We start from the raw sequence: 10906 nt of genomic DNA, 5'->3' as shown, positions 1-10906 counted from the left end.
GGGAGACTGTGCATCAGGAAGCCAGGTAGAAGGTTCCAGAAAGGGCAGAGAAAGCAGCAGGTGTGGAGGCTAAGAAGTCCTTGGGTTTTATTCGGGGCCCACTGTGAGGTGACAGCTGATCACAGTAAACTGAGTGTCAGGGATGCAGTGGTTGAGGGAACAAACGAGAAGCAAAACCTTGGAGCCCTGAGTTCAAGGGTATGTAATTTGTGTGGAAGGTGCAAAAACATGATTCTAGCAGGGGAAGGAAGTCCTGAGCACAGGGCAAGACTGAGGGACAGAGACAAAGTGCCAAAGCAAGAAGACTACTGTGGTCACCCAGTACAAAGGCAGTGGCTCTCAGACTTGAACCTGCATCAGGCTCACCTGGAGGGTTTGTTAAGCACAGGTTGCTGGATCCCCCAAACTGCATCTCTAACAAGTTCCTAGGTGATACTGATGGTGCTGCTCCAGAGGCCACACTATGGGGCTCGCTGCACTAGGGTAATGATCATGGAGTTGCAAAGAAGTAGACATAGTTAAGAGAGATCTTGGTGGCAGAAATGATAGGACTGCTCTTAATCCCATCCTTCTGTTCATCCCCAGTGTTGCTTGCCACCTTGTCACATTCCTCTGGACCACACCTCCTCGTAACCCATCCTCCTTCTCTAGATACTACCCTACTGTCAACCCATCTTTCTAAACCAGCTTGCCATGGCAACTTTCCCAGGTTCCTCACCGAGTCCCAACTCCCAAGCCTGGTGTGTGGAGGCAAGCTGGCATTGCCAACGGAGCACATCTCTGGAGCCAGACAGCTGGGATTGAAATCCAGGCACCTTCAAACCCCAACTTGTGACCATTGAACTCTCTGCTGTTTTCTTATCTATACAAAACAGGACAAGCACTAACCTCAACAGATGTGTAAGGATTCCAGGAGTTAATACAAAGAGAGCCCTTGGAATGGTACAGGCACATTTGAAGGCCCAATGTCTGTGGGCTGATGTCACCATACTCTGTCATCAGCACCAGGCTTGCAGTCTCTCCAAGTATATCACCCCAGTCCCCAGCTCCATCCCTCTGCGCAAGCCCTAAGATGCAGTGATAGCATATGCCACCACCACTTTAAGAACAGGCTGGAACCTCCCTACCTCATTCACAGTATAGCCTCTGCCATGAGGATAGAGTAGAGTAAATACAGCTTTTGTTCAGAATCTAGTGGAGGGAGAAGGGTGGGGAGGGATGCTGGTAGGTTCTGGTAGGCAGCTCACTCAGGTGTTATAACAGGAAGTACAAGAGGAGAAGGGAAGGCCAGAGCAGGTTTTCCAGGAGAAGCCCAAAGGGGCTGCCAAACCCAGCTGAGCCTCTTTCTAGAGCACTTAGTGGTCTGGTTCCAAGAAAATGGCATACCATAAATACACGTACTCCCTGGGTACCTAATTTTCTACCCTGACCTGAATGGTTTAACCCTCTTCACTGTGTCACTTGCTAAAGGTAGACTTGCATCTCCCGACAGCTTAGGCCAGCCCATACTGTGGGACCACAGGTGCTTGCACTCAAGAATGTACAAATGCTTCTCAAAGCAGCCAGGTGCGGTGGCTTGCACCTGTAATCCCAGCTACTTGGGAGGCTGAGGTGGGGGGTGGGGGATCACTTGAACCCACGAGTATGAGACCAGCCTGAGCAACACAGAAAGACCCAACACAGAAGTTTTTTAACTTCTTTAAAAAAAAAAGTTGATCTAAAGCAACACCTCAACTAGTAAGCATTCACCTTTATACAGACGTTCAGGGTGCAGGCTCTGGCTAGGATGAAGACTGTTTACTTGGTTTGAACAGAACTGGAAGGTGCCTCAACATCTCCTTAGGACTCACAAGACCATTCAGACCATATCATGGTCGATTTAGACCACATAATGGTCCCAGATCCACCATATTTCCTGGGTTCTAATGTGCATGACTGGTCCCAAGAATTGTTTATGCTGGTGCTAAGAATTGTCTAACATTTGGGTGTCTACCTATGATATAGGTTTTTTATTTCCTGAAAAATTACCTAAATAGTGTGTCTTAGAAGAATCTAACAAAAATGTCATTGACAGAGGAAGGAGAGATTTACCTACAAAGCAAAGGGAAACAATCTGAGGCACACACCTCAGTTGTTCCATAAGCCTCTTATTTCGTTGGTATTTTGGCTTTCAAATATGGCTGTTGTAGAGATATCCTGTGACTGTCCTGACCTGCACACTCCTCACCACTTTCTGAAACCAGCCCCTGCATCCCCATAGGCCCAGCTAGACTACTACTTCCCTGGGAGGTTTTCCAGAGCTTCCCCATTCTCTGTTCCCTGGGCCAATATGGCAATTCATTTCAAATCTGGTTTTTCTCTTTTGGGGACAGTAAGGCTCAAGAGTGAGAGGGCAGAGGAAGTGGGAAGGGAGGGCACAGAGGTGAGAAGGGAGCATTCCCAGCAGACCACCCCCAGGGTGGGATTTGGAAGAACAGTGTGTGAACAGAGGCTAGGGATCATGGGAAAGGTTCTGGATCATGCAAGTGACAGAGGCCGTCAGAATAATACGACTAATAGTAGCTGGAATTTATAGGTTACATCTATGCACAAGGCACTGTGCTTTCTAAATACCATCTCACACACTCCTCATATCACCCAGCAAGGAGGCAGGTACTAATACAATCATCATCTTACACACAAGGCAGGTAAGAATGACAAAGAATTAAGTAACTTGCCAAAGTCCACAACTAGTAAACATCAGGGCCTGGACTTAACCCAGGGCATTCTGACACCAGAACCCACACTTATTAAATAAATACTATGTTAATGCTAGAATCAGATGTATTAATTCTATAAACAAGATGGAACATTGAGATGTTTTCCAGGTTTCCCAAATTTAATATGTCCAGAAAGAAACCCTTGCTGCCACCTTCCTCCAGCAACCCTGGCCCCCTATTTAGTTTCTCAAGGCAAATCCTGCAGTCATCCAGTGTGCTCTCACTTGCTTTAAGTGCCACAAGAGCAGGGCTTTGTCTACTTTGTACCTAGCTAAGATACTGCACAAAGCAGATACTCATATTTATTGAAGGAATAAATGCCTTCGGGTAAGAGTGGGTGGTTGACAATGCCCCTGCCACTAAGAAAAGAAGAGCTGGTATAGAGCAGCAGCCATTCCTGACTGGGAAAGGTCAGCAAGGCCAGAATCCAGGGATTCCTAAAGCCTCAAGGCTCAAAGTGAAATAACTCGGGCCAAAGTATCTAGCTGGTCACTACGAAAGGTGATGTCAAAAATCCAAATGAGGGAAAGAAGAAAAGGAACAAGTGTTAAGGGTAGTTTTAGAAATGCTGGATGCGAGATACACAGGAAGCAAGGTCGACAGGTAGCTGGAAAACTCAGGATCAAGAAGAACTGGGGTGAAGGTAGAGATTTCAGAATTCATGAAAATTTGAAGCAGTGGATAAAAGAGAATGATAGGCTGAGCGTGGTAGCTTACGCCTGTAATCCTAGCACTCTGGGAGGCCGAGGTGGGTGGTGGATTGCTCAAGGTCAGGAGTTCAAGACCAGTCTGAGCAAGAGTGAGACCCTGTCTCTACTAAAAATAGAAAGAAATTAGCTGGACAACTAAAAATATAGAAAAAATTAGCCGGTCATGGTGGCACGTGCCTATAGTCCCAGCTACTCGGGAGGCTGAGGCAGAACTGCTTAAGCCCAGGAGTTTGAGGTTACTGTGAGCTAGCCTGACGCCACAGCACTCTAGCCCAGGCAACAGAGCAAGACTCTGTCTCAAAAAAAAAAATCAAAAAAAAAAAAAAACAAGAGAATGAGAGAGTCAGAAATAAAGCTAGGAGAACCTAGGGACACTAGCATTTCAAGAAGGAAGATGCAGTGAACAGCTGCAATGCACAGACTGGGGGACTAAAAGGCAGCCAGTGAGCTTGGTCACAGGAAGTGGGAGACTGGTGACCAAGGCACGTGCAAGCAGCAGCAAAGGAGTTGCACCCCAAACCCAATGTACTGAGGATCAGACTGGGTGGCCTAGAGGAAGCTGCACTGAACAGGTGCCTAAAGCAACAGGACAAGTTAATGAAGAAACAATCTGGGTTGGTGGGGCTAGGCAAAAGGAAAGAGACAAGCCCTGCATGGAGGGGTGAGAGAAGGGTGGACAGCAAAGGGGGCAAGCCTCATACACCACCCCAAGGGCAGGGCAATCAACAGTTTTAGGATGGGGATGACATGTTGAGATCTGCATTTAGAGAGACCGTGTCACCTGTGTGCTATGAGGACAGATGGGAGACTGAACAAGTCAGAATGTATTAATAGACCAGGGAGGAGACTCCAAGTAACCCAGGTGAGAAGAAAGCTGTGTGGCTTGGAGGTAGTGGCAAGAGTGCAGGGGAGAGAAGAGACTAGACCGGGCTTTCTGTGCTGTTACAGACTCATTGGTCTACTTAATCATCCTGTTATTGTTAGAGGTTTATTTTTTCCAATAAAGCTATTATGGACACTTCAGATGTCAATCCCCCACCCAAGCTCTAGGAGGAGTGTGACATATATAATCATATGTGCATGTGAGTATATATATTAATATATATGGCATATATGTATATGATGCATAGATGCTCCTCCACTTACAATGAGGCTACATTCCCATAAACCCATTGTAAAGTAAAAAAAAAAATCCTAAATTCAACCATAAGTGAGACACCATCTATATATGTATACAAGTGTCTACAGCACATATAGAGGAGTCTGATAATGGTTGGAAACCGATCATGAGGCAGGAAACAGGAAGAATGTTAAACTGGAAGCGATTCTCTCACCTTCTCTCACACCATCGAATTCCCATGGGCAAAGAAAGGGAGAGTCAACAGAAATGAGTCGTGGGAGGGGGCACACCAGAAACAGAAGGAAACCATAACTCTGCAGCACATCCCAAGGGAGATGTTCTGATGAGAAGTTCTTCTGTTTAGCACTGCCCCAAAGCAGGTACAAAGAGCCCTCAAACCACCTGACAGCAGAGTCTGATACAATTACTCACTGAAAATAAGAGACCCAGCTCCCCTGACTCCCACTCTGGTTCTACACACAATCACCAAGCATTCTTGACCCTAATATGGCTCCTTGTGCATTGTCCTACAGACAGGATGTGTAGGGACATCAGGTCACTTACCCTGTGTGGCAACTATAAAACAGTCCTCACTATAAACTCATAAATGGCTATTCTGATGCAAGGGTGTTAGTCTCCTGTGAGTTAGATGAGCCAGCCAGGGTAGACTCTTTATGGTGGCAGGGTAATAGCAGAGAGAAGCCTAAATCCTACAGAATTTCATCAAGGCAATGCCAATGTATCAGTGACTGACTGGGCACTGGCTGGCACCAACTGCCTAGGTTGCATCTTCCCCTTTAAGCCATAAACATATAATCATTCCCATGTTATTTTAATTATTTCCCTAAATGAAATTTCAAAAGTAGAATTACAGAATGTGTGTTAAAGAGCAAGAATATTTTAAAGACTGTGGTGTACTATCCAACTACTTTTGTAAAGAATATCAAAAATTCCCAAGGCAGAGCCGGGTGTGGTAGCTTGTGTCTGTAGTCCCAGCTACTCAGGAGGCTGAAGTGGGAGGATCACTTAAGGCAGGAGTTCAAGATCAGCCTGGACAATATAGTAAGACCCCATCTTTGAAAAAAAAAAAAAAAAAAAAACTGAACAAAACAAAAAAAACCCCCAAGGCTGACAGCAATTTTTGATGCCCTATACAACCTGCCCTCCAGAAACTGGGCACAAACCCTGAAAGCTGCCAATAGCTTTCACATCAGAGCTTCATAAATGGATCTTTGTGCCACTGTCTTGAGAAAAACATGAGCATCGTGCTTATTATACAAATAAGAGTGCATGGTAAGTAGTCAGTAAGTATGCAGCTGGCCATTTAAGCCCTGTAGCCTTGCACAAATACTTGACCTCTGTGCCCCAGTGTCCATATCTTTAATGCAAGAAAAACATCTCTCATCCTGTAGCTGTTCTCTGGAACAGTGGCCACCGAATGAAAGCACCCAGTATGGTTCCTAGCACCCTGAAGGCAACGCCATCATTTGATTAATTCAGTAACTATTTACAGGTGCCTAGTCTGGGTCAGGCACTTCTCCAGGGGCCAGAAATAGAGCGTGTGAACAACAAAAAACCCACTCACGGAGCTTATATTCTAACTGGAAAGATGATCAATAAATTAAGTAATAAATATGTATTATATCAGAAGGGCCAAAAACATACATCTTCTTACAAGTGTGAGTGCTACTAAATAAGAGCAATGCAAACCTTCACCCCCAAGAGAACTAGAACAAATGTTTCTGGCTCTCAGCAAGACTCTTTTCATTTCCAGAAAAGATTTGGCAGGATGTAGCTAATCACGACTGCTTAGGCTTAGAGGAGGACTAAGAGAGAGGAGGCCAAAGAAAGTCAGCACAGAGGCAATGACAGGGCAGCCCTCTCCCAGAGTTACTTATTTCTAAAGAAGCCTCAGGGGCCTTGAACATTGATCTCCTCTGAGGTCATGGACTAGATGAAAGAATCTGGTCAAGGAGAAAGCAGACTACACTTAGAGAGGCAATGAGGCATGCTTAGATGTTGAGTGGATGTGACGAGGCCTTCCACAAGTTTATTGTCTAACCAGGGTCTGACACAATTACCCATGGTGGTGGTGGTGGTGGTGATGAAGCTGTCACCCGCAATTAGGCCACAACTGAAATCCCCAGGGGGCCTTTGGCCTTCATATTTTTCAGTTGAGGTGGCCTGGGATTTGGGGCTAATACAAACAAGGTAATTCCTGGGGCCAGGAAAAAGGAAGGAAATGATGGAAACCTAAGAAACCACTTCTCCAGAGGTTGAGAAGACATCAGAGGCCAATGGGCAAATCTACCTGGAGATGGCTGGAGGCCATCAACAACCTGCCACCCTTCCCCAAAGACACAGTCAGCACAGGAGGCAGGCATGCTGGGCTGCTGCAACACTGATGGCCACTGAACATGCAGCCTGCCAGAGAAGGCCAGCTGGGAAGCTTAGCTCCTTCTACTGTATCCTGAACCCAGGGTCGGTTGGGATGGGGGTGGTGGTCAGAAGTTTACAAATCTGATTCTTTGATCCATACCAGCAGCGAGCAGCTGAGCAGTGCCCCACAATGGGAACTCCCCCAAGCGAACACCAGAGCGGGTGGTGATCTCAAATAGCAGTGCCCCTGGGCTCCTTAGCACAGGCATTCCCTCCACCCTTAGTCAGATGCATCTGTGGGCTGGCTCATGAACTGACACATGCAGTTGCGAAAGGGCTAGCCACACCCAATTCTCTAGGGACCTTCACTTTGGCAGTGGGATCCAGCACCAGGCCCATGAGCTGCAGCAGAAGCCGTAATCCAGACCCTCTGCCTCAACACTTTATCTAAGAAGTCCATGGCCATGGCTTCCAGGGAAGATAAAGCTTCACAGACACCTTCGACAACAAGAGTGCTCTAACAGGAAGGGGAGGGAGCAGAAGGAAGAACATTAGGTGGGCCTGTGGAGGTTAAAAGCTTCACAAGGTCTGCACAATGGTGGTGGCTCATGCCTGTCATCCTAGCACTTTGGGAGGCAGAGGCAGGAGGATTGCTCGAGGCCAGGAGTTTGAGATCAGCCTGAGCAAGAGTGAGACCCATCTCTACAAAAAATAGAAAAATTAGCCAGGCATGGTGGCACACACCTGTAGTCCCATCTACTGCAGAGGCTGAGGCAGGAAGATCGCTTGAGCCCAGGAATTTGAGGTTGCAGTGAGCTATGATGATGTCACTGCACTCTAGCTGAGCAGTACAGTGAAACCCTATCTCAAAAATAAATAAATCATGGCTCCAAAAGATTCAAGACTATGGAACATGCTCCCAAATGATCACAACCATTGCCTTCAGAGCATGGCCCAAAGTCTTCACTCCACGTAGCTAACCTCCTCTCCCAACTCGCCCCTCTACCTTTCCAGCTTCACTTGTAATTACAGACACATGTGCTCCTTAAAAAAAATCATCTCACAATGCAAAAACTCATAGGGTTTATGAGGAAAAAATGGCATTAGGGGTACAGCACTCAAAACCTTTGTCAGTGACTCACACAAAAGAAGCTAAGGAAAATGGCAGCATGGTTCTACACATGTTAAACAGTTAAGAAATACAAATAACTGTGGTACTTTACCTTGAAAAAGGCCCTAAAGCTTACTGGTAGAATTGGGGCTCCGAAGGTTTGCAGCTTGTGAATTACTGAGAAGTGCAGGGAGGAGGGTGAATGTTCGGACACCGGATGTACAGGGGTGTGGCTCACACACAAGAAGTCAACTGAGGTAGCTGGTAGATGACTGAGGTATACACAATCTACGTGGCTTGGTCTGTTGGGTTCAAATTTGTATTCACCTAATATTTCTCACAGATGAAATTGTGCACAATCTAAAAATTCCCATTATGTTCAAGTTTTTCCCTAATATATCAATCTCATTAGAACAAATTCATGCTTCCAAACCAGCATTTGCAGCAGAACTGTGCTATACTGCAGGTACCCAGGATGCCAGTCATCCACTCTAGGTTCTTTCCTACCATAGTGCCATAGTTTGATACAAGGTCAAGGTTCCTGCCATTTCCACCCTACTTTGGAATTCTATTTTGGGAAATTTCTGCTCATCCTTCAAGGCCCACCTCAAAGGATTATTTCCATTTCTCTCACTCCTCCAAGTCCTGATTTAACCATTTCTTTGTACTCCCTTAACATGATAAACATTTAACCCTAAACTGATTATTTACCATGGCATCCCCTCCCCCTAGCACAGTACTAGGGATAAACATGTAAATAAGCAAGGATTTTTTTCCACCGAAATTAAATTATCAAGGTCATCAGTTGTTTGAAAGAGATAGCAGGGTGTTTTTGAGAAAGAAAAAGAATTTCAAAGATGGGGGAAATAGAGCCTTTACATTGCAAGTAAAAACAGTCACCAAAAGGAAACAAAGGGAGACTTAAAAACAGATGATCAGAGCCCACTCTTGCAGTCCCAGCTACTCCAGAGGCTGAGGCAGGAGGATTGCTTGAGCCCAGCAGTTCAAGGATACAGTGCACACTGTGCCTGTGAAGAGTCACTGCACTCCAGCCTGGGCAACACAGTGAGATCCTGTCTCTTGGGGAAAACAATGACAGATGATCAGCATGGGAGAACAGGAGCGAACATCTCTACCTAAAGCATTTTCAACTTACAAGTAGGAGGCCAAAATAAACACTGGAAGAAGTCAAGAAGGTGCTTAGAAAGGAAGCGAATCTTAGTATAGGTTACAAAGAATACTACCACAGCAAGTAGTAGAATTTAGCAACAGTTTGGCTAAAGAGGTGAGGTGCAGCAGACAGAGAAATGCCTAGGCCCTAAGGCCACTTCCCCTCTCTGAGGGGAAAGGGAGAAACTCAGGAACAATTAAGTTTCTTCAGAATATTTATAATCAGATCCCTCTTGGGTAAAAATAATGATAATATCCTTGACTTTTCAGTTTTATTTTTACTATTTGAAGCTGCCACAAACATTGGTCATATGGTTTCCAACCATAGAAAAAAGTGAATGATGTAGCAAAACCCAACAAAAAGAACAAATTCATAGTTAGCTAGGTAGGGGTTAAGACGCTAGCTCTGCTAATTGTGTGACCTTGGGAAAGTGACCCTGCTCTCCTTGTGCCTGATGACGATTAGTATGGGGCTAACCACAACTACTTGGCAGGTGGTTCTGTAAGAGATAGTATAGTAAGTAGGGACTCACTCAACAATAGATATATCATAAACCAAGGGTAACTTCTATAGACAACTGAGTCACATTCCTAACACCAGAAAAGAACTGCTATTAGAATCCCCAAATAAAAAGTTGTCATTTAGCAGACATCCTTTAATCTTAAATGTATGTATGTCAAATAAATCTACACAGCAAATCAATTTATTCAGCTATCAATACATTCTGCAGCTCATGTACCCTAGTGGGTGCACCAGGAAACCATGTAGTTTAAAAATAACACTCCAGGAAAACTATAGTCACAATTTCTCTTTTGCTCAGCAGGGTACTGATAATACTCATTTTGAAAAGTTTCCAGGCCTCTCCCACCCTTCACAGTGTGGTATTCAATAAACTTGCCAATTCTTATTTAAGCCTGGAAAAAAAACACGACCAAAGGAAATTGCAGATGCCTGCAACAGCACCCTCCATTTTATGCTCATATCTCATTTTTCTTGAACTCCAACCTCAGGGTATAGCAGTATCTGTGCTCTGGGTCTTCCTCCTCAGAGAGGAAACTCAAAACACCTTGCTCTATAATTCCCCAAATCCTGCTGAGAAACAAGATCTTTAGAAAAGACATGTTATGAGTACACATGTGAATGATTAATATATCTTAATAAAGAATCAACCATGTAATATTCTACATGAGCCACCATTATACAGAAGACTCCTTCAAAGACTCCTAATCCGTGAATCAGTGAAAGATGTAGATAAATCATTTCGAAAGGAGATACTGATGCTATGGTTTGAATGTCCCCTCCAAAACTCATTTTGAAATTGAATGCCACTGTAACAGTGTTGAGAGGTGCAATCTTTAAGAGGCGATCAGGGCTCGGTGCAGGCTCACACCTGTAATCCCAGCACTTTGGGAGGCCAAGGTGGGAGGATCACTTGAGGTCAGGAGTTCAAGACCAACCTGGCAATACAGTGAGATTCTCATCCTTAACAAAATTTTTTAAAAAAAGTAGCCAACCATGGTGGTGCACACCTATAGTCCCAGCTACTCGGGAGGCTGAGGTAAGAGGATCACCTGAGCCCAGGCATTCAAGGTTGCAGTGAGCTATGATTGAGCCACTGACTCCAGCCTGGGCAACAGAGAGAGACCCTGTCTCTAC

The sequence above is a fragment of the Propithecus coquereli genome, unplaced genomic scaffold (genome assembly GCF_000956105.1).
Source record: "Propithecus coquereli isolate 6110/MARCELLA unplaced genomic scaffold, Pcoq_1.0 Scaffold337, whole genome shotgun sequence".
Taxonomy (NCBI): domain Eukaryota; kingdom Metazoa; phylum Chordata; class Mammalia; order Primates; family Indriidae; genus Propithecus; species Propithecus coquereli.
The sequence above is the reverse complement of the archived record's forward strand: the minus strand, read 5'-3'. Positions refer to the sequence as shown.